The sequence below is a fragment of the Tachyglossus aculeatus genome, chromosome 2, assembly GCF_015852505.1.
Source record: "Tachyglossus aculeatus isolate mTacAcu1 chromosome 2, mTacAcu1.pri, whole genome shotgun sequence".
In the NCBI taxonomy this organism is placed as follows: Eukaryota; Metazoa; Chordata; class Mammalia; order Monotremata; family Tachyglossidae; genus Tachyglossus; species Tachyglossus aculeatus.
In genome coordinates this window covers 161536732-161562501 of record NC_052067.1, presented here as the reverse complement: position 1 = coordinate 161562501, position 25770 = coordinate 161536732, and the positions used below count along the sequence as shown (strand labels likewise).

Genomic DNA, 25770 nt, shown 5'->3' with positions numbered 1-25770 from the left:
GGATGGAGAGGGGGACGAGGGGGAGAGGAAGGAAGGGGCTCAGTCTGGGAAGGCCTCCTGGAGGAGGTGAGCTCTCAGCAGGGCCAATTGGCCAGAGTCAATTGGCCAGGTTGGCTTTCAGTATGGATCCACAGGTCCCTTGTTCATTCATTCATTCAATTGTATTTATTGAGCACTTACTGTGTGCAGAGCACTGTACTAAACACTTGAGAGAGTACACTATAACAATAGACACATTCCCTACCCACAACAAGCTTACAGTTGAGAGGGGAAGACAGATAGACAGTCTATACCCTCAGTTACCCTACTCCATTCATTCATTCACTCAGTTGTATTTATTGATCGCTTACTGTGTTCAGAGCACTGTACTAAGCGCTTGAAAAGTACAATTCAGAAACAGAGACAATCCCTACCCAACAACAGGCACTTACTGTATGCAGAGGACTGTACTAAGCACTTGAGAAGCAGCGTGGCTCAGTGGAAAGATCCCAGACTTTGGAGTCAGAGGTCATGGGTTCAAATCCCAGCTCCACCAATTGTCAGCTGTGTGACTTTTGGCAAGTCACTTAACTTCTCTGGGCCTCAGTTGCCTCATCTGTAAAATGGGGTTAAGACTGTGAGCCCCCGTGGGACAACCTGATCACCTTGTAACCTCCCCAGTGCTTAGAACAGTGCTTTGCACATAGTAAGTGCTTAATAAATGCCATTATTGTTATTATTATTATTACAATGCAAAGGCCCTTGCATTTGGATTTGTACCCTTTATCAGCACCATAGCACTCCACCTCCGCCACATGTCTGCTGTGTGATCTTGGGCAAGTCACTTCACTTCTCTGAGCCTCAGTTACCTCATCTGTAAAATGGGGATTAAGACTGTGAGCCCCATGTGGGACAACTTGATCACCTTGTAAACCGCCCCCCCCAGCGCTTAGAACAGTGCTCTGCAAATAGTAAGCACTTAACAAATGCCATTATTATTATTATTATTATTATTATTATATCCACATCAGTCTCCTTTTCTAGACTGTAACCTCATTGCAGACAGGGAACTTGTCTACCAACTCTGTTATATTGTACTCTCCCAAACACTGAATTCAGTGCTCTATACACAGTAAGCACTCCTTATATATACGATTGATTGATTGATTCATTCATTCAATCGTATTTATTGAGCACTTACTGTGTGCAGAGCACTGAACTAAGTGCTTGGGAAGTACAAATCGGCAACGTATAGAGACGGTCCATATCCAGCATCGGGCTCATAGTCTAAAAGGGGGAAACAGACAACAAAACAAAACAATTAGACAGTAGATTGATTGATTACTTAGTACCATGTTTAGCACATGGTCAGATTTTTTAAGAAAAAGGAAGTAGAGGAAGATTGTCACTAAAGTTATTCTTTTTAATGCTTCTTTTTATTTCCTTAAGAAGTGAATGTGAATGAAAGTCTGAGACTGAGCCCTTTCCTTCCTCTCCCCCTCGTCCCTCTCTCCACCCCCCACATCTTACCTCCTTCCCTTCCCCACGGCACCTGTATAGATGTATATATGTTTGTACATATTTGTTACTTTATTTATTTATTTATTTTACTTGTACATATCTATTCTATTTATTTTATTTTGTTAGTATGTTTGGTTTTGTTCTCTGTCTCCCCCTTTTAGACTGTGAGCCCACTGCTGGGTAGGGACTGTCTCTATATGTTACCAACTTGTACTTCCCGAGCGCTTAGTACAGTGCTCTGCACACAATAAACGCTCAATAAATACAATTGATGATGATGATGATGATGAAAGTCATGCGCTCTGCCAAAAACTGCATAGACTTGCGGAATTAAGTGAATTTCCAGATGAAAGGCACTTACTAGAGTACTCTGCACACAGTAAGTGTTCAGTAAATACCATTGATTGATTGCTTAGTACAATGTTTGGCACATGGTAAGCATTTTAAATGGAAAGAAAATAGAGAAAGATTGTCACTAAAACTTTTCTTCTTATTGCTTCTTTTTATTTCCTTGAGAAAGTGAATGAATGCTGTGTGCTCTGCCAAAGTCTACATAGACTTGTAGAGTTAAGCAAATTTCCAGTTGAATGCAGCACTCTGCACACAGTAAGCACTCAATAAATACCATTGATTGATTGATAAAACCAGACTTTCAAAGACCCAACAACTTGAGGTCTCTGGTATCCAAACAGCAGGGCAATCAATGCCCTATCCTCCTTCTTGGAGGGCAGATGGGATACAGAATGAAGAGTACATACTGACCGGGAAGGTTTCATTGTTGACAGGCTTGCTGACAAAGACATATTACTCTGTCTGGTTGAGCTACGAAAGCAGTGACTTTCAGGATAGTCTTGCATAAAAAGTCACGGATTCAAATATATCTTTGTTTCATATTTAGGTAGAGATCATAAAAATGTCCCTAGTATAAGCCACACAGTCTGTCTTCTGGGGTAAGAGACAATTAGGATTTGAAAAAAAAATACTTATTAAATATTAATAGCCTGAAACATGTTAATAATGAAAGGAGAAAAAAAGCTATACTTATCCTAATATCGTGCTAAAAGGAAAAATGAATTTGAGATCACATAAACCATCTAATAAGGTTTTGGTAACCAAGATTATTTGAGTATGTGACTGGAATACCCAATTATGTGTGGGGCATAATGCAGATTCTCAGCAGGATTCTGGATAGTGCTTTGGAGCTTGCACAATAATTGCATTTTAAGTTGCAACTGAACAGAGGATTATCTGATGACCTGATTGGAGCTGCATTCATTCATTCATTCGTATTTATTGAGCGCTTACTGTGTGCAGAGCACTGTACTAAGCGGTTGGTAAGTACAAGTCGGCAACATATAGAGACACTTCCTACCCAACAACGGGGATGGCCTGATAGAGCATAGGCCTGGGAGTTAGAAGGTCATGGGTTCTAATTCCAGTTCTGCCGATTGTCTGTTATGTGACCTTGGGCAAGTCACTTCACTGGGCCTCAGTTCCCTCATCTTTAAAATGGGGATTGAGACTGTGAGCCCCACATGGGACAGGGACTGTGTCCAACCTGATTTGCTCGTTTCTACCCTGCTTAACAAATACCACGGTTATTATCATTATTATTTGGTGGATAGAAAATATGCACGATAACTGTTATTTTTGGCAGGAATTCCATACCCAGCTCCCTCCTAGTGCCTTTCAAGCCAACTTCTGTCACTCCCAATCATCAGGGCCAATCTGATGAGGCTTCCTGTAGGTAGTAAATTCTCCACTGGCATCCAGGTGGGGCTGGACTGGTTTCCAGTCTGAGCTTCTCTATGGGAAAATGGGGTTACTCCAGGATGACCTAGTGGAAAGAGCCGGGGGTCTGGGTTCTAATTCTGGATCTATCACTTGTCTGCTGTGTGATCTTGATCTGGGCTTCATTTTCCTCATCTGAAAAATGGAGATTTAATAATAATGATGGCATTTGTTAAGCACTTTTTTTAATGGCATTTATTAAGCGCTTACTATGTGCAAAGCACTGTTCTAAGTGCTGGGGAGCTTACAAGGTGATCAGGTTGTCCCACGGGGGGCTCACAGTCTTCATCCCAATTTAAAAGATGAGGAAACTGAGGCCCAGAGAAGTTAAGTGACTTGCCCAAAGTCACACAGCTGAACAAGTGGTGGAGGTGGGATTTGAACCCATGACCTCTGACTCCAAAGCCCATGCTCTTTCCACTGAGCCACGCTACTTACTATTTTTCAAGCACTGTTCAAGCTAATCAGGTTGGATACAGTCCCTCCCCAACATGGGGCTCACAGTCCTAATCACCGTTTTACAGACGAGGCAACTGAGGCTCAGAGAAGTGAAGTGACTGACCCAAGGTCACACAGCAGACATGTGGCAGAACAGGGATTAGAACCCAGGTCCTTCTAACTCCCAGACCTGTGCTCTATCCACTAGGCCATGCTGCTTCCAATACCTGGTCTTCCGCCTCCTCAATGGACTGTGCCATCCACTGACCCATCTCATACCTCAGGCTGTTTCCCCAGCCCAATTTCCATTCCTCTCCAATTTGGGCCCACCACAGTTCTCCCTGTATTTGGCATAAAGTAAATGCTCAGTGAATACTATTGATTGATTGACATGCAAATCTCACTTCTTCCAGTAAGATTTCTCCAGTGAATTCCCAGCATTCCAAAATGTATCCACCTCTTGTCTATCTAAGCTCTTTGTAGACAGGGAATGCGACAATCAACTCTGCTATATAGTTGTATTGTGCTCTCCCAAGTGCTTAGTACACCGCTCTGCCCACAGTAACTGCTTAATAAATACCATAGATTGATTGATTATGTGCTTTTCCTTATGTGCTTCACTTCATCCTCAGCACTAATGTGTATAGATTAATGCTATTGTACACATGATTTGGATTATGCATTCATTAATTCATTCAGTTGTATGTATTGAGCCATTATTGTGTGCCGAGCACTGTACTAAGCACTTGGGAGGGTACAGTAGTACAATAAATGGTTACATTCCCTGCCCACAAAGAGCTTATAGTCTAGAGGGGAGTTATGTGTCCCCTCTGAGTTGGTAAATATCTTGTGGGCAGGCAACATGTCCCCCTTTTTTGTACCTAGTACAAAGCGCTTAGTACAACACATTTCACCCAGTGAGCGCTCAATAAATATTTTCCCTATTACTACTACTACTGTTTGGTAGCCAGATGATGATGATGATGGAATCTCAGAACAGTGCTCAGTGCTTAGAACAGTGCTTTGCAAATAGTAAGTGCTTAATAAATGCCATTATTATTATCTCAGACTGAAAGATGGATGAGATACAGTTTTTAGAAATTACTCTTTTCTTCTCTTTATTTTTAATGGTACTCGTTAAGTGCTTACAATGTTCCAGGCAATGTAGTAAGTGCTGGGACACTTAGTACAGAGTTAACAAACACCGTAAAAAAAAAAAAATAAGGGGTTGCATCAGCTATATTATATTTAGGGTTGGCTATTTCAATTGTTATCTTCTGACAAAAAAATTTCAATTATTATGGTATTTGTTAATCTCTTACTATGTGCTAAATGCTAGGGTAGGTACAAGATAATCAGGTTGGACACAGTTCCTGTCCCACAAGGGACTCACAAGCTAAATTTGAGGGAAAAGGATTTAATCCCCATTTTTACAGATTCATTCAATTCAATCGTATTTATTGAGCTCTTACAGTGTGCAGAGCACTATACTAAGTGCTTGGGAAGTACAAGTCGGCAACATATAGAGATGGTCCCTACCCAACAACGGGCTCACAGTCTAGATGCGGTAACTGAGACACAGAGAAGCTAAGTGACTTGCCCAAGGTCTTACACCAAACAAGTGATGGAACCAGGATTATAACATACGTCCTCTAACTCCCAGGCCTGTGTTTTTCCCACTAGGTCATTCTGGTTCCCTACTTTTCCACTCATTTAGTCAATGGGGGAACAAAAAAAACACTAATTCTGTTTTCCGGCAAAAAGTTAGGTTGAACAGTTACCAAACAGGAAAATGTTTCCAACAAAAATTAAATAAGTAATTCCTTTCTGGAGGTGAATAAGACTAGTAATCAATCAATCAATAATATTTGTTTAGTATTTTCTGTATGCAGAGGACAGCACTAAGCTCTCGAGAGAATGCAATACATTAAATTTGTTAGACATGATTCTTGTCCAAAGGGAACTAGCAAACTGGAGGGGAGACAGAAATGAAGACAAGTTACAGATAGAGGAAATGGCAAAGTGTAATGATAAGTGTAAGGTTCAGGGTAATACTGAAGATGACACGACCTCTGAAGTAAATCTTGGGCATAATTTGGAATTGTATTAATCAGATTCATCTACTTTGGAAAAACAGTTTACGTTCATAGGAGCTAATATATTTGGCAACTTTAATTAGCTTCACATCTGTCCGGTATCTTGCATTTTTCATACAGGGCCATCACTGGGTAACAGCCTCTGTCTTTGTGTGGCTAAAACTTACAGGAAATAACTGGGGCTTTTACTAGGCAATTCATTTTCAAAAGGCCAAGAAAGAACATTTTTGCTATTTATGAGGCCCACACTTTATCAGCCAAAGGAGCCTTGCATTAATGAATAATTTAAATCCCAGTTTCCCGCAAGTCTATAATCACATGCCCCATAGAGACCGGAGTACATTCTGCTGTGAGCATTGTGAAAAGCATTACTACCTCCTTGGTGGCAAAGCGGCTGGAACAGTGTGAATAGCACTTTTAATTTGTCTTCCCATCTGACAGAGAATCTAATTATACATTATAAAGTCTGTTTTCAATGATGCTTTAAAAATCCTTTTTAGCAGCATATTTACATAAAAAGGTAAAGATTAAATAAATGGGAAAAGTCACTTCAACAAATCATTTTATGGAAACTATTCTTTCTTTACATTTGAAAGAGAATGTGTTCATTTTACACCTTACACCATTCTAGTAGGTCAGGCTGCTATTGTTATTAGAATCTGTTTAAAGACCTGAATGAGAGATAAGGTCTTTTGTACATTGTGAAATTACCATTCATTCTAGTAATTAACCTGTTTATTTTCTAACGTCAGAAACTTCCATTCATTCATTCATTCATTCATTCATTCATTCAAGTCATTCGATCTAATTTATTGAGGGCTTACCGTGTGCAGAGCACTGTACTAAGCGCTTGGAAGAGTACAGTATAAGGGTAAACAGACACATTACCTGCCCACAATGAGCTTACAGTCTAGAGGGGGAGACAGACATTAATAGAAATAAATTACAGATATTCATTCAATCGTATTTATTGAGCGCTTACTGTATGCAGAGCACTGTACTAAGTGTTATGGGGCTGGGATGGGGGGATGAATAAAGGGAGCAAGTTGGGGCGACGCAGAAGAGTCAGTCGATCGTATTTATTGAGTGCTTACTGAGTGAAGAGTACTGTAATGAGCACTTGGGTGCATACAATATAATAATAGGAAGACACAATCCCTGCTCACAAGTTCACAAACTGGTGGAGGAGATCAACATGAAAATAAATTACACATGGATACGTACATAAGTGTTGTGGGTGGGGTGAATATAATAATAAGAATGATGCCACTTATTAAGCGCTTACTATGTGCAAAGCACTGTTCTAAGCTTTGGGGAGGTTGCAAGGTGATCAGGTTGTACCACAGGGGGCTCACAGTCTTAATCCCCATTTTAAAGATGAGGTAACTGAGGCCCAGAGAAGTTAAGTGACTTGCCCAAAGCCCGTGCTCTTTCCACTGAGCCACGCTCCATATCAAAGTACTTAAGGGGTACAGATCCAAATGCTTAGGTAACACAGAGGCGAGGGGCAAAGTGAGGGCATAATCGGGGAAGGCCTCGTGGAGGAGCTATGATTTTTAGTCTGGATTTGAAGATGGGTTGAGAGATGGCCTGTTGGATATGCCAAGACAGAGGAAGGATGCGGGTAAGGGGTCATCGGTGTTGAGAAATAATATTATTATTGCTAATCCTATTTATTGAGCGCTTACTGTGTGCAAAACACTGTACTAAGTGCTTGGGTGAGTACACTATAACATCAAACACAATCCCTACCCTATGTGATTGAGGTACAGTGAGTGAGGAGATTGGTGTTGGAATCTAAGCAGTGTGGCTCAGTGGAAAGAGCATGGGCTTTGGAGTCAGAGGTCATGGGTTCAAATCCTGGCTCCGCCAACTGTGACTTGGGCAAGTCACTTAATTTCTCTGTGCCTCAGTTACCTCATCTGTAAAATGGGGATTAAAATTGTGTGAGCCCCCCGTGGGACAACCTGATCACCTTGTAACCTCCCCAGTACTTAAAACAGTGCTTGGAACATAGTAAGTGCTTAACAAATACCAACATTATTATTATTATTATTACAAGCCAACAGGTTGGACACAGTCCATGACCCACATAATTGTAGCTTCCAATGTGCCAAGCACTGTATTAAATAATGCGATAGGCAGAAGATCGTCATGTCCCACATGGAGATCACAATCTAAGTAGGAGGGAGAACTGCTTTCTTCTAGACTGTGAGCCCGCTGTTGGGTAGGGACCGTCTCTATATGTTGCCAACTTGTACTCTTCAAGCGCTTAGTACAGTGCTTTGCAGACAGTAGGCGCTTAATAAATACTATTGAATTGAATTAATAATTGAATAAATACTATTGAATTGAATTAATAAATACTATTGAATTGAATGAGTGTTGGAGCAGATCAAATAGGATTTGATTTCCCATTTGATTTGATAAATGTTGGCAGTGAATGAACTAATGTTTTGTGGGCCCAAAACCTTGCTCTGGCCTGTATATGCCAACAGCTTGCTTTTGCTTATCACATTTATGATTATTCATATGCCACCCCTCTAACTTTGGGGGTGCCTGAAGGCTCAGTTTTGGGTCCCTTTCTATTCTCTATCTGCACCCACTCCCTCGGAGAACTCATTCACTCCCATGCCTTCAGCTACCATCTCTATGTGGATGACTCCCAAACCTACATCTTCAGCCTTGATCTCTCCCCTTCTCTGCAGTCTGAATTTCCTCCTGCCTTCAGGATATCATTACTTGGGATGTTCTGCAGGCACCTCAAACTTAACATGTTTCAAACAGAACTCCTCATCTTCCCACCCAAACTCCGCCCACCCAAGTCTTTCTCATCACTATAGACAACTCCACTATCCCCCCCCACACATCTCACAAGCCTATAATCTTGGCTTTATCCTCATCTCATCTCTCTCAATCAACCTACATATTCAATGTGTCACCAAATTTCGTCCATTTGGTCCATTTGGTCCATTTGGTCCATTCTACCTACACTTCACTAAAATCCACCTTTTCATCTCCATTCAAAATGCTACCATGCTTATTCAAGCATTTATCCTGCCCTGACTATCACATCTGTAGCCTTCGAACACTAGAAGAGCAGTGTACTCAACCCATCAAAAACCCTTTCTATCCTCCAGTCCTTAAAACCTGTTCTTCTGGCAATCCTGAATAGAACATGAACATTTTTTTAGTCATATAAAGATTGAAAAGATCGAATTGAACATCTTCAAATGACAGTGTTTCATTTCTTTTTCCCTCATTGTCTCTCCTGGTCTTTTTCTGTCTGTCCTAATTTTAAATAATGTAGTTAACATAATAGCTGATCTACTTACTGAGGCATCATTATCTTTCCATATAGCATAATACATGTTTTTCTTCTTCCTTTTTTTTCTCTTTTTGTGGCTGTGTTTTTATTGCAGTGCTTATATTACAACAGTATAGACCATTTCCTGGCCACGTGATCTTTTTGATTGACATGAATGACCATACCTTAAATTACCGATCTGGTTTTCATGCCTGGAACGATATACCAATCTGTATATGAACTAGATGGCAGATGTACTACCTCACAAGGAACTTGGTTCTTGGGCACATATCAGGCAGAAACTCCTCACCATCAGGCGGAAACTCCTCACCCTGGGCTTCAAGGCTGTCCATCACCTCACCCCCTCCTACCTCACCTCCCTTCTCTTCTTCTCCAGCCCAGCCCGCACCCTCCGCTCCTCTGCCGCTAATCTCCTCACCGTACCTCGTTCTCGCCTGTCCTGCCGTCGACCCCTGGTCCACGTCATCCCCCTGGCCTGGCATGCCTTCCCTCCCCACATCCGCCAAGCTAGCTCTCTTCCTCCCTTCAAGGCCATACTGAGAGCTCACCTCCTCCAGGAGGCCTTCCCAGACTGAGCCCCCTCCTTCCTCTCCCCCTCGTCCCCCCTCCATCCCCCATCTTACCTCCTTCCCTTCCCCACAGCACCTGTATATATGTATATATGTTTGTACATATTTATTACTCTATTTTACTTGTACATATCTATTCTATTTATTTTATTTTGTTAATATGTTTTGTTTTGTTCTGTCTCCCCCTTCTAGACTGTGAGCCCACTGTTGGGTAGGGACCATCTCAATATGTTGCCAATTTGTACTTCCCAAGTGCTTAGTACAGTGCTCTGCACACAGTAAGCACTCAATAAATACAATTGATTGATTGATTGATTCTCAGAATTCCTGCAACATTAAAGTTTAAGATCTTGGTTGGAAAAGATCCTGAAATATTCTGTCCCTAATTCTTCCAGCATATGTGCAGTTTAAGACGTCATTATGAAATCAACCTGGCCTAGTGGATAGAGCCTGGGGTTGGAGTCAGAAGGACCTGGGTTCTAATCCCGGCTATACCGCTTGTCTGCTGTGTGATCTTGGGCAAGTCACTTCACTTCTCTCTGCCTCATTGACCTCCTCTGTAAAATGGGGATTAAGACTATGAACCTCACAAGGCTTCTAGACTGTGAACCCACTCTTCTAGACTGTGAGCCCACTGTTGGGTAGGGACTGTCTCTATATGTTGCCAACTTGTACTTCCCAAGCGCTTAGTACAGTGCTCTGCACACAGTAAGCGCTCAATAAATACGATTGATTGATTGATTGACATGGACTGTGTCCAACCTGATTAGCTTGTATCTACCCCAGTGCTTAGAAGAGTGCCTGGTACATAGTAAGAACTTAACAAATACCATTAAAAAATGATGGGTTACATCAGCGCTAGTTTATTTAAGGTTGGCTATTTCAATTATTACTTCCAGTCAAAATAATATGAATAGTTATGGTATTTGTTAATTTCTTACTATGTGCCATGCAGTGTGCTGAGCGCTGGGATAGATACAAGATCATCAGATAGACACAATCACTGTCCCACATGGGGCTCATATCATTATTCATTCAGTCATTCAATCATATTTAGAGCACTTACTGTGTGCAGAGCACTGTACTAAGCGCTTGGGAAGTATAAGTTAGCAACATATAGAGATGACCCCTAACCAACAATGGGCTCACAACATTAGTAGGAGGGAGAAGGGATAGCGAATTCCTGTTTAACAAGTGGGGAAACTGAGGCACAGAGCAGTTAAGAGATCACACCTCAGGCAAGTGGCAGAACCAGAATTAAAACCCAGACCTCCCAGAGCACCTGCCTACTGAGACCGTGCTCTTTCCATTTGGTCACCCTGCTTGTTCATTTTCCTGGGGAAAGCAGCATGCTATAGTAGAAAAAGCCCAGGCTTGGGAGTCAGAACGTCATGGGTTCTAATCCCGGCTCTACCACTTGTCTGCTGTGTGGCCTTGGGCAAGTCACTTCGCTTCTCTGTGCCTCAGTTACCTCATCTGTAAAATGGGGATTTAGACTGTGAGCCCCATGCGGGACAAGGACTGTGTCCAACCCGATTTGCTTGTGTCCACCCCAGTGCTTAGTACAGTGCCTGGTGCATAGTAAGTGCTTAACAAATACCACAATTATTATTATTATTTTCCCCCATTTCACTCTTCCCTGCCTCCAATCCATCACCTCTGTCATTCTCCTCTTTGGCACCCTCTCCTTATGTCCCTCCTTCAAATCTCTGCTCAACATCCATTTCCTTCAAGATATCGTCTCCTACTACCACACTTTCATTCCTCACTTTAATTCCTCAGTAATTGTGTGTTCATTTTTATACACTTCCAGTGGTTTTGTAGGTGTTCCTTCCAGTTGTGTTTACAGGCACTTATTTGTGTTGAACTCATCTCAGGTGGGATTATAAACTTTATTGCAGGGACTGCCTCTTCTATTTTTTTCAACTATCCACAATGCCTAGTGTGTTGCTATACAAGTATGAGCTGTATGGAATGGTATTGTGCATTCTAATACTGTTGTAGTATACTGTCCCAAGCATTTGCTACAGTGCTCTGCGCGTAGTAAGTGCTCAATAAAACCGACTCATTGGCAAACTGACTTCTCCTCTTCTGCGCCTCTTCCCCTCTTTTATTTATCTATTCATCTAATTCTGAATGGAAACATTAGGAGCTCCAATAGCTAATGCATCCATGTAGTCTTTCATTGCTCTGAATGTTTCAAAGTTAAGATTGCTGTGGGCAGGGAACATGTCTGCCAACTCTTTTGTATTGTATTCCCCCAAATGCTTAGTACAGTGCTCTGCATATAGGAAGTGTACATGTACATATTTACTATTCTATTAATTTTGTTAATGATGTGTATTTAGCTTTAATTCTATTTGTTCTGATGACTTGACACCTGTCCACATGTTTCGTTTTGTCGTCTGTCTCCCCCTTCTAGACTGTGAGCCCGTTGTTGGGTAGGGACTGTCTCTATTTGTTGCCAATTTGTACTTCCCAAGCACTTAGTACAGTGCTCTGCACACAGTAAGCACTCAATAAATACGATTGAATGAATGAATGAATGAAAAGTGCTCAATAAACACCACTGGTGATGTTGATGATGCTGAAAGGGAAGATTCAATTCTAGCATCTTGAAATCACCGCAAACGGTAAGGACAATGATTTTGCTCACTGATGTAAGATGCTATAGTGTCCTAGATCTGTTCTATATAAAATGCTATGAACAAATGCAGTGTGGTCTAAAGCATTTGATATAGCCTGTTTCTCAAAACAGTCTGCTTAGTAATGGATTGTGAATGGTGGTATTAGGTTTCTTTTCTTTGCAGAATTAGTATTATTGTAACAAAAATCAATACTAACAATAACAACCTAAATGGGAGAGCCTAAATTTGGAGTTTAGAAGACAATCTCATTAAAATATTAAATGGATTTTGCAGATGAAGATTTTCAAGGCTCCAAGGCTGCTTTTTCAAGTTTAGCTACAGGAATTGTCTACTCCTACCTCTAAATGTACTCAAAAGAATAGGGTCTTCTGGACTTTTAAATACTAGTCAGTCAGTCCATTGTATTTATTGAGTGCTTATTGTGTGCAAAGCACTGTACAAAGCACTTGGGAGCCACACATCGTAGGAGTCAGAAGGTCACAGGTTCTAGTCCTGGCTCTGCCACTTGTCAGTTATGTGATTAGGCAAATCACTTTACTTCTTTGGGCCTCAGTTCCCTCATATGTAAAATGGGGATTAAGACTGCGAGCCTCACATGGAACGGGGACTTTGCCAAGCCGATTTGCTTGTATCCACCCTAGTGCTTAGTACAGTGTCTGGCACATAGTAAGTGCTTAAGTAGCACAATTATTATTAATTATTATTATTACAGTATAACAGTAAACAGACACATTCCCCACCCCCAACGAGCTTACAGTCTAGAGGAGGAGACAGGCATTAATTTATATTAGATAATGCCTAAGGGGAAAATATAATAATAATAATAATAATAATGGCATTTATTAAGCGCTTACTATGTGCAAAGCACTGTTCTAAGCGCTGGGGAGGATACAAGGTGATGAGGTTGTCCCACGTGGGGCTCACAGTCTTCATCCCCATTTGACAGATGAGGGAACTGAGGCCCAGAGAAGTGAAGTGACTTGCCCAGAGTCACCCAGCTGACAAGTGGCGGAGCCGGGACTTGAACCCTTGACCTCTGACTCCAAAGCCCGGGCTCTTTCCACTGAGCCACGCTGCTTCTCTTATTCTCTAATAATAATAATAATAATAATGATGTTGGCATTTGTTAAGCGCTTTCTATGTGCAAATCAATCAATCAGTCGATCGTATTTATTGAGCACTTACTGTGTGCAGAGCACTGTACTAAGCGCTTGGGAAGTACAAGTTGGCAACATATAGAGACAGTCCCTACCCAACAGTGGGCTCACAGTCTAGAAGGGGGAGACAGAGAACAAAACCAAACATACTAACAAAATAAAATTAATAGAGTAGATTTGTACAAGTAAAATAAATAAATAAATAAATAGAGTAATAAATATGTACAAACATATATACATATATACAGGTGCTGTGGGGAAGGGAAGGAGGTAAGATGGGGGGATGGAGAAGGGGACGAGGGGGAGAGGAAGGAAGGGGCTCAGTCTGGGAAGCCCTCCTGGAGGAGGTGAGCTCTCAGTAGGGCCTTGTTCTAAGCACTGGGGGGCGGGGGGATACAAAGTGATCAGGTTGTCCCATGTGGGGCTCACAGTCTTAATCCCCATTTTACAGATGAGGCAACTAAGGCTCAGAGAAGTTAAGTGTCTTGCCCAAGGTCACACAGCAAACATGTGGCAGAGTCAGGATTCGAACCCATGACCTCAGACTCCAAAGCCCATGCTCTTTCCACTGAGCCATGCTGAATATGCTCTTATAGGTAGCATATTTTATTTCCAGAGTTGTTTCTTTCCCCTGGCGACTTTAACCTACCCATTCCCATTTCACCACTTGTGCTCACAAAGTGCCACTTCTCTTTTGTACACTTGGATTTACAAATTCTTTATAAGCACTTCTTCCGTATATCTGTAGGTTCATTCATTCAATTGTATTTATTGAGCACTTACCGTGTGCAAAGCACTGTACTAAGCACTTGGGAAAGTACAGTACAGCAATAAAGAGTGACTATCCTTGCCCACAACAAGATCACAGTCTAGAGTTGTTATGGGTCTGTTTCCCCCATTAGATTGCAAGCTCCCTGTGGAAATGGATAATATCCCCTCTCCCCAGCACTTATTCATTCAATAGTATTTATTGAGCACTTACTATGTGCAGAGCACTGTACTATGATGCTGTGCTCATAGTACGTGCTCAATAAATTCTATTGATTATTAATAATAATAATGATGGCATTTATTAAGTGCTTACTATGTGCAAAGCACTGTTCTAAGCGCTGGGGAGGTTACAAGGTGATGAGGTTGTCCCATGGGTGGCTCACAGTCTTAATCCCCATTTTACAGATGAGGGAACTGAGGCCCAGAGAAGTTAAGTGACTTGCCCAAAGTTACACAGCTGACAAGTGGCAGAGCCGGGATTTGAACTCATGACCTCTGACTCCAAAGCCTGTGCTCTTTCCACTGAGCCACGATTGATCGAGTGATCTTTGGACTTCCCCATAGTACCTAGTGCTTTAATATAATGAGAAAATTAACATTTCTACTTGTAAGGAGCAGAATGAAGTTTAAATAGCTACCAGTAAAAAAGTGATTTGAAAAGTTACCTCATGTACATTGTGTTGTTTGAGAGAATGCACAGAAGTCTGACAAAGTCTGGATAACTGTCAAGTAATTAAAGGCAAATGCACTGTAGATGCTCATATGTGACTACCATTATTGTTCATCAGAGTTCTACAGATCCACTGAAGAGAGAGCAGATCACATTCCATTTTGAAATGGTTCTTGAAAAATACCCCAGCTCCCTTTCCAAAATCACTTTTACCATCTGTCTGCAAAGGCAATGAGATGACTGCCTATGAACTTAGCAATTAAATGTGCTAATGCAGGAGTGGAGAAAGTATCTGCCACACCTGTTAAAAAAAAAACAAACATAGCAAAAATTCCAAATCCACCAAACAAAAAAAATTGCCATCTGGTTTTCTGTGAAAACTTGCATTTGGAGGCTGAAAAAGTGAATTCAATTACAATTTCAGCCAAGACTGTAGAATGAGAATTGAATCAGGATTTCTTCATGATTGCAAAAGTGAGGGTTTCTTATACGGAAGTTATCAGTCAATCAATCAATCAAGGTACGTACGGAGGGCTTACGTGTGCTGAGCGCTGTTCTAATGGAGAGCACGGTACAATAGAATTGGTTGACGTGATCCCTGCACCAAGGAATCTGCAGTCTAAAAGCGGGAGACAGATATTGAAATAAATTACAGATAAGGGATATGGGAGAGTATAAGGACAAGGACATAAGTGCTGTGGGACTGGGGATGGGGGGAATGTCACCAAATGCTTTTGGGGTATAGAACTAAGTACGTAGGTGACAGAAGGGAGAGCTCATAGGGGAAATGAGGCTTTAGTCAGAGAACGCTTGCTGGAGTTTATGTGACTATGTCTGGAGAGCGGTGGTCTGTCAGATATGAAGGAAGAGGGAGTTCCAAGCTGGAGGTAAGATCGGGGCAGTGAGCAGATGAGGCTGAGGTACAGAAATTACCTCTGGACATCAGGTTCCTCCTTTAGACTTTAAGCTCCTTGTAGGCAGGGAATGTACTGACCAACTTTGTTGTATTGTACGCTCCCAAACACCGAGTACATTGCTCTGCACACAGTAAGTGTTCAATAGATGCTGTTGATTGATTGACTGATCGAATAAGTTGCCTTTAGAGGAGCAAAGTATGCAGGTTGCATTGAGGTGGGAAATCAGTAAGGTAGGAGGGGAAGAGCTGGTAAGTACAGCCTCTCTAAGGTGAGAAGCTGCATGGCGTAGATCGTGGGCTTATGAGAAGCAGCGTGGCTCAGTGGAAAGAGCTCAGGCTTTGGAGTCAGAGTTCATGGGTTCAAATTCCGTCTCCTCCAATTGTCACTGTGTGACTTTGGGCAAGTTACTTAACTACTCTGTGCCTCAGTTACCTCATCTGTAAAATGGGGATTAAGATTGTGAGCCCCTGTGGGACAACCTGATCACCTTGTAACCTCCCTAGTACTTAGAACAGTGCTTTGCACATGGTAAACGCTTAATAAATGCCGTTATTATCATTATTATCATTATGGGCCTGGGAGTCGGAGTTCTAATCCCAACTCTGCCACCTGTCTGCTGTGTGACCTTGGGCAAGTCAAGTCACTTTTCTGGGCCTCATATAACTCATCTGAAAAATGGGGATCGAGACTGTGAGCTCCACATAGGACAGGGACCGTGTCCAACCCAATTTGCTAAGACCCATGTGGGACAGGACCCGATTACGTGTATTCCCCCCCCCAGCTCTTAGTACAGTGCCTAGCACAAAGTAAGAACTTAACAAATGCTGTTATTATTATTAGATACTCCACCCTCACAACATTTACTTACACATCCTCCGCTGCTTACCCTTAATTGTAATTTATTTTTCCCTATGCTTCCACTGCTAAAATTGTACGCTCCTTGAGAGCAAGGATTATTCCCACTAACTTGTCTTGTACTCACCCAAGTGCTTCATTCAGTGCTCTGGAAACAGAAAGCTCTCAGTAAATACCATCGATTGATTCATTGTTGTGCTCCTGGGCCACCTAGGAGAGCCAAACACCTCTCTGGTTTCCATGAGGACCTCTCTGGTAACATAGTGTCCTTCTCCCATTTGATGTGCAGACTTTCTTTGTACCCAGGAATCAGCCCAACTGGCCAGAAACTACAAGACTACAATTCAGATGACACATTTTCTTTGAAAACCATTTTTCTGGGACTGTCTAGCTCCATCCAATTTGGTAGGTTCGGCTTCTCATTCAGTAGTATTTGTTAAGTGCTTACTGTGTGCAAAGCACTGTATTAAGGGCTTTATTTTATCAGCCTTGCTCCCTCCAACTGGAGGACTGAATGTTGGAACTTTTCTCAGGGAATTGATACCTGAGGATTGGAAAAGGCTTCTTTTCATTCAGCTCTTGATAAGCTACTGAAAGCAAGGAAGTAAATGAAGCCTTCAAAAACCATAAATCCTCTTTGTGATTTAATGTCTTTCTGCATCTGAAAAATGGTGAGAGAGACAGACAGAGACATGGAGTAAAAATCACCCACTGCCATAGTACAGTGGATAGACATTCTTTCTTCATCCTCCTTTCCCCACAAACGGAGAAACTCATTGGTATTCACTGTATTGGAACCCACCCCATCCCACCCATTTAATAGCAAATAAAAATTACAAATAAATGTTAACTAAAATGGCAGGGTATGTACATTTCATGGGAGTGACTGGCAGCAGTTCAAATTATTAAAGAGAAGCAGAATCAAATATGCATTTTATTTGTTCTTCCCAAAGGTGGAACTATATTGAAATTACACCTTCCCTGAATAACCCAACTTGTTTCTCTGCCTTAGAAACTGGAGCTAACCTGTGGTTATTTATCTCTGAATTACTGGCTTTAAAATTTGAATTCTTATGACAAAGGCCTATAATTTGATTGAAATAAGCCCCCTTGTGAAAACCGAGCCCTGACAGAGGGAGGATATTTCAAACTTATTTAAAGGGCTGTATTTGGTGAGGCAGATATGTTGCTGCTCACCTTTCAGAATATTCATTCATTCAATCATATTTATTAAATACTTATTGTGAGCAAAGCACTGTACTAAGCCCTTGGGAAAGTACAGTACAACATTCAGCAGTGACATTCCCTGTCCACAGTGAGCTCACTGTCTACAGGGGGAGAGACAGACATCAATACAAATAAATAAAATTACAGATATATACATAAGTGCTGTGGGGCTGGAGGGGGGTGGAGGAGGGCAAAGGCAGAAAATTAGGGCAGCACAGAATATGTGGGAGTTGAGAAAAAGTGGGGCTTAGTCTGGGAAGGCCTCTTGGAGGAGATGTGACTTCAATAAGTTAAGAAGCAGCGTGGCTCAGTGGAAAGAGCATGGGCTTTGGAGTCAGAGGTCATAGGTTCAAATCCCAGCTGCACCAACTGCCAGCTGTGTGACTTTGGGCAAGTCACTTAACTTCTCTGGGCCTCAGTTACCTCATCTGTAAAATGGGGATTAAAACTGTGAGCCCCCCGTATGACAACCTGATCACCTTGTAACCTCCCCAGTGTTTTGCACATAGTAAGTGCTTAACAAATACCATCATCATTATTATTATAATAAGTCTTTGAAAAGGGACAGAGTAATTGTATGTCAGATTTGAGGAGGGAGGCATTGCAGGCCAGAAGCAGGATGTGGGCCAGGATTCAGTGGTGAGATAGGTGAGATTGAGGCAGAGCAAGAAGGCTTGCACTACAGAAGCAAAGTATGTGGGCTGGGTTGCAGAAGGAGAGAAGCGAGATGAGGTAGGAGGGGGCAAGGTGATGGACTGCTTTAAAGCAAATGGTGAGGAGTTTTTGTTGGATATGGAGGTGGATAGCAACCACTGGAGATTTGGGGGAAGGGGAGTGACATGCCATGAACGTTTTTGTAGAAAGATGATCCAGGCAGCGGCGTGAAGTATGGACTGGAGTGCGGAGAGGCAGGAGGTTGGGAGGTCAGCAAGAAGGCTGATACAGTAATCTAGGCAGGGTAGGATGAGTGATTGAATTAACGTGGTAGCAAGTATTACTGGGAGTATTAAGACTTCCCTTACTTCTCATGGACATTCTGTTATTACTTCTGTGAAATGTATCCTTGTTGTTGCACTGTTCCTTTCCAAGCACTCAGTACAGTGCTTGTCACACAATAAGTGCTCAATAAATGCCACTGATGATGATCAATTTTTATCCTGCCAAAGCAGCATGGCTCAGTGGAAAGAGCATGGACTTGGGAGTCAGAGGTCATGGGTTCTAATCCCGGCTCCACCACATGTCAGCTGTGTGACCTTGGGCAAGTCAATTAAGTTCTCTGTGCCTCAGTTCCCTCATCTGTAAAATGGGGATTAAGACTGTGAGCCCCATGTGGGACAATCTGATCACCTTGTATCCCCCCCCAGTGCTTAAAACAGTGCTTCGCACATAGTAAGCTCTTAACAAATACCATCATTATTATTATGAGGTCTCAGGCCGCAGATTGTACTTCGCATGTAGAATCAGGTGAGTAAATAGCATCTGAAAGGCAAACCTCTACTCACATCCAGTGTGACCTTGTTAAGTTCCCATTTGGCATGCTAGCCTGGACATGGGTCCTGTGGAGAGTACAGTACTCAGGGAATCAGGAGACCCAAGTTTTTGTCCTGGCTCGGCCTCTAGCTGGCTACGTAGATGAAGATCTTACAAACACTTCATAGTGTGCTGCACTCCTGTCCACTTACACCCTTGTTCAGTCAATTCATCCTGTTTATTGAGCACTTACTATGTGCAGAGCACTGTACTAAGTGTTTTGGAGAGTATGGTATGATAAGGAACAGACACAGTCCCTGCCCACAACGAGCTTACAGTCTAGAGGGGGAGAGAGACATTAATATAAATAAATAAATTATGGATATGTACATAAATGCTCTGTATGCTGTACCCCAGTGTGAACAAGCCTGGAAGGGACAAGCGAGTGTGAGTACTCTATTGTACTCTCCAAAGCACTTAATACAGTGCTCTGCACACTGTAAGTGTTCAACAAATATCTTTGATAGATTGATCAAGTGGCTCTCTGAAAGCCACCGGCACCATAATCAATACCTTCTCTTAGCAGCATGGCTCGGTGGAAAGAGCACGGGCTTGGGAGTCAGAGGTCATGGGTTCTAATCCTGGCTCCACCACATGTCTGCTTTGTGACCTTGGGCAAGTCACTTAACTTCTCTGAGTCTCAATAACCTCATGTGTAAAATGGGGATGAAGACTGTGAGCCCCACGTGGGACAACCTGATCACCTTGCATCCCTCCCACCGCTTAGAACAGTGCTTTGCACATAGTAAGCACTTAACAAATGCCATTATTATTATTATATCAGTTCTAGGCTCAACTGTTATTCCTGACAGGGGACTCCATCATTATTAGGTCTCACTCTTTCTTTCCACGTAAGTTAAATTTATTTCTAGTACTGTGCTAAATGCTTGGGAAGGAAGTACCACAGTGGATTTATTACCTGCCAACAAGCAGCGTACTCTGTACAGGTTTATAAAGAGTGGCAACTGACTGTTCACACATGCATACACACATGCATATATATTCAACATATACACAACTATATATCTATGCATAAGTATATATGTGTGTACCCCTTGTGTGATGCTTAAACTTTGTAGTATCTGGCGCTTTTTTCTCTTTTGCCTCCTTGTCTCTTTTTCTATATGAAGCTTTTTCTCAAAGGTTCCTTGTTACGGGCAGGGAACATGTCTACTAATTCTTATGTATTGTACTCCCCTGAATGCTCGGTACAGTGCTGTGTACACAGTTGGTGCTCAGCAAATATGATTGAATGAATGAATGGAAGATGGGGAGAACTGTGACCTGGTGGATTGGGAGGGTTAGGGAGTTCCAGGCTCGGGGAAGAACATGAGGGAGGAGGTGGAGGGAGAGGTGAGAGTGAAATACAGTTTAAAAGTGAGTTTGGAAAAAATGAAGAGTATATGCTGGGCGAAGAGTTATCCTCAAGAGGGGGAAGCAAGTATTTTTTTCATACTTCAACCCCCACTAGCAAATATCCTCTTTGGTGAACAATAGAGTGAGGAAAAAAAGCAGGTAAATGATAAGCAAAAGAACCTTTTCCCTACCTTCTGCCTAAAAACAGAGCAAAACCTACGACTTCGAATGCTTTATATAGGACTTTGTATTTTACATCTCTTTCAATTGAAAAATTAAAAATGCATTATGGGCATTAATCTATTAGCCCTTATGCCTCCCCTGGGGCATGTAGAAAAGAAAAGTGCTTTTGTTTTCATTTTCTGATGGAGAAACCAAAGCTACATCTACCAAGTTCAAACTGGGTAATTTGGCATAACTTAGAGACTGAGTGATCGAACGGCCTGACTATGTCACAAAAATGAAGCAGGAATTTCACAATCTCCTCTTCCCTTTGAACAGTAATAATAATAACAACGTTGGTGTTTGTTAAGTGCTATGTGCCAAACACTGTTCTAAGTGCTGGGGTAGATACAAGTAATCAGTTTGTCCCACATGAGGCAGTCTTCATCCCCATTTTACAGATGAGGTAACTGAGGCACAGAGAAATTAAATGACTTGCCCAAGGTCACACAGCTGAGTGACAAGTGGCAGAGCTGGGATTAGAATCCACGACCTCTGACTCCCAAGCCCAGGCTCTTTCCACTAAGCCACACTGCTGAATTTTATCCTAAGTCACTGAACATAGAAGAGAATATATTTTCTAATTCACCTCTCAGAGCTGTATCAGGTGAGCTTGTGATGCAGTTTGAAAATAAAAAAATAATTCAAATGGGGGTGGATAACTGATTGATTGATTGATTGATTGATAACTTCTGGAACTTAACTGATGTAGCATGCCGAGGGCTTGATTTGAAAGCCAACCGAAGGATTGGAGTTTTGTACTCTGATAGAGCGTGACTCATCTTGAAAACACTACTCAATCAATCAATCAATCAATTGTATTTATTGAGTGCTTACTGTGTGCAGAGCACTGTACTAAGCGCTTGGGAAGTACAAGTTGGCAACACATAGAGACAGCCCCTACCCAACAGTGGGCTCACAGTCTAGAAGACTCCCACTCCCAGCCTCACAATATTTTCCCCTATCTGTAATTTCATTCATTCATTCATTCAATCGTATTTATTGAGTGCTTACTGTGTGCAGAGCACTGTACTAAGCGCTTGGGAAGTACAAGTAATTTATTCTAATGTCTGTCTTCCCCTCTAGACTGTAAGCTCTTTGTGGGTAGAAATTTATTTATTCAGTATTTATTGAAGGCTTACTGTGTGCAGAGCACTGTACTAAGCCCTTGGATAAAACAGACACATTCCCTGCCCAAAATGAGCTTACAGTCTAGAGGGGGAGAGAGCCATTAATATAAATAAATAAAGAAATGACAGATATGTACATAAATACTGTGGGGCTGGGAGGGGGGATGAATAGAAGGAGCATTTCAGGGCAATGCAGAAGTTGAGTGGTAGAAGAGGAAGGGAGGGCTTAGTCGGGGAAAGCCTCTTAGAGGAGATGTGCCTTCAGTAAGAGCTTCATGTATCATCGGAGCTGATACGTTAATTGACTGACAGGCTCAAGAAATCAGAGAAGGGCCACCTTGGACAAGGTATCATTGCAGATAACTTTTGGGAGACAATTTCAGCAATCAATTGATAGTATTTATTGAGTGCCGAGTCTGTGCAGGGCACTGAACTAAGCAATAGGGAGGGCTACAGTGCAACAGAATTAGTAGACGCGCTCTCTCCCCATTACAAGCTTCCAATCTAGAGACAAATTTACAGTCTAGAGAGAACAGATAGGCCAACCAGGCCCATGGCCTTTGGGCAAGGATTGGTTCCTTTTAAGCAGAAGTGGTGAGAGAATAGTAAGATTAAGAAGCAATAAGAATCCAAAACAACATGGGCCATCCTTATTCCTTCTTACCTCACTTCCCTTCTCTCCTTCTACATCCAAGTCCTCACACTCTGATTCTTCGGTGCTAACAGTCTCACTGGGGCTCGATCTTGCCTGTCCTGCCATCCGCCCCTGGTCTATGTCCTATCTCTGGCCTGGAACACTCTCGCTCCTCAAATCTGCCCAACAATCAGACTTCCCCCCTTCAAAGCCCTACTGAAGGCTCACTTCCTCCAAGAGGCCTTCCCAGACTAAACCACCCTCTTCTCAGCTCCCCGTCCCTTCCGCGTCACCCCGACTCACTCACTTTTCTCCACCCCCCCAACCTCACAGCACTTGTGTGTATATATGTACATATCTATAATTCTATTTATATTGATGCCTATTTTCTTGTTTTGATGTGTATATATCTATAATTCTATTTATTTATATTGTTGCCTGCTTACTTGATGTCTGTTCCCCCCTTCTAGACTGTAAGCTTGGTGTGGGCAGGGATTGTCTCTCTTTATTGCCAAATTGTACTTTCCAAACACTTAGTACAGTGCTCCACACATAGTAAGCACTCAATAATTATGATAGAATGAATGAAAGGACGAATAAGTGTTGTTACCCGTGGTCTTAGACTCCCATAAGTGTTTGGTGTCAAAGCAACTCATTCTCAACTGCTTGTCCATGAATTGATTTAAATGCTTCCTTAAACCGACTGATATTTTCAGCCTGCATAACTTCTTGTGGTAACACATTCCATATGCTTCCCACCTGCTGTGTGTAGAATTGATTTCATGTGTGTATTTTTAAGGCCCTACTGAGAGCTCACCTCCTCCAGGAGGCCTTCCCAGACTGAGCCCCTTCCTCCCTCTCCCCCTCATCCCCCTCTCCATCCCCCCATCTTACCTCCTTCCCTTCCCCACAGCAGCTGTATATATGTATATATGTGTGTACATATTTATTACTCTATTTATTTATTTATTTTATTTGTACCTATCTATTCTATTTATTTTATTTTGTTAGTATGTTTGGTTTTGTTCTCTGTCTCCCCCTTTTAGACTGTGAGCCCACTGTTGGGTAGGGATTGTCTCTATATGTTGCCAAGTTGTACTTCCCAAGCGCTTAGTACCGTGCTCTGCACACAGTAAGCACTCAATAAATAAGATTGACTGATTGATTGATTAAAACCTATCACCATCAAGAGTCCACCATCTGTCCACACCTTTCATGATTTTGCAGTCTTAAAACATATCTTCTCGATATTATCTCACCATTATCTTCCCAGACTAATGATTTTAAGCTCATCCATCTTTGTTTCCTATATTTTTTTTTCTAATTTCCATCCTTGGCAGATCATTCCCTCTATTCTCAAGATTATTTAATTTTTGATAAGTCCTTGACGTGGATTCGTGTCCAAGGCCTTCTGAAAATCAAAATGTCTTATATCTACTGCTTCCCCCGAAGATCCCGGCTCCACAATTTTCAGCTGTGTGACTTTGGGCAAGTCACTTAACTTCTCTGTGCCTCAGTTACCTCATCTGTAAAACGGGGACAACCTGATCACCTTGTAACCCCCAGAGCTTAGAACAGTGCTTTGCACATAGTAAGCACTTAATAAATGCCACCATCTATGCTTGTTGACCCCTTAAAAGAAATCCAACATTTTCTTGAAGTTTTCTTTTTTCTTTCTGACACTTCATTGTCTCCTCCCAGTAGGTTGTGTTTCTCAAAATGCTCATCTATTCTGAACTTATCAATTTCACTTCATTATTATTATTATTAAGTGCCGTTGAGTCATTTCTGATTCATAGCGACTCCATGGATATATTTTCTCCAGAACATCCTGTCCTCTGCCATAATCTGCAACCTTTCGAATGGTTTTTCCGTTATCATTGTTATGGTCTCTGTCCATCTAGCTGCTGGTCTGCCTCCTCCATGTTTTCCCTGGACTTTTCCTAGCATTAGTGTCTTCTCCAGAGAATTATTCCTCCTGATTATGTATCCAAAATATACTAATCGAAGTCAAGTCATTTGGCCTTCCAAAGACCACTTTGGTTTAATTTGCTCTAAAATCCATTTGTTTGTCTTTCGGACAGTCCATGGTATTCGCAAAAGCCTTCTCCAACACCACATTTCAAAAGAATCGATGTTCTTTCTGTCCTGTTTTTTCACTGTCCAACTTTCAGATCCATACATTGTCACTGGAAACCCCATAGAGTTGACAATTTGTATTTTTGTGGCAGTAGTTATGTCAGCACGTTTCATGACTTTTTTCCAGACTCTCCATAGCAAGTCTTCCTAGCATTAATCTTCTGCGTATTTCTTGGCTACTATTTCGTTTATTATTGATTATCGATCTCAGGAGAGAAAAATTGTCAACTATTTCAATCTTCTCTCTGTCCACTACAAATGTGTGAAAACTTCCAATTGTCATGATCTTTGTTTTCTTGACATTCAAATATAGGCCCATCTTTTTGCCCAGTTCCTTAACTTTTAATAATAAGACCTTCAAGTCTTCTTCACTTTCTGCTAGTAGGGTTGTATCATCAGCATAATGAAGGATGTTTATATTCCTTCCTCCAATCTTTACTCCTTGTTTGTCTTCATCCAATCTGGCTTCTCTAACTAGCTATTTGACATAAAGGATGGACAGATAGGGAGATAAAATACATCCTGTCTTTCTCCCTTACTAAAGGGAAACCAATCCGTTTCTACATACTTTGTTTTTATTGTAGCCTCCTATTTGTCATTCAGGCTCCGTATTAATGCAATTAAATGGTCCGGCGTGCCCATTTTCCTTAATGTGCTCCAGAGTTTCTCGTGATCCATGCAGTCAAGGCCTTACTATAATCAATAATACACATGCTGACTTCCTTTTGATAGTCTCATGTCCTTTTAATTATCCAGCAGACATCAGCAATAATATCTCTTGTCCCGTGTCCT

The 25770-nt window shown here is 41.8% G+C and overlaps 1 protein-coding gene across 2 annotated transcripts in view; it reads left to right on the top strand.

Moving 5' to 3' along the window:
• The window catches only part of TAFA2 (TAFA chemokine like family member 2), a 526830-nt gene that overhangs the window by 254967 nt on the left and 246093 nt on the right, over positions 1-25770 (top strand). The window lies entirely within an intron of this gene.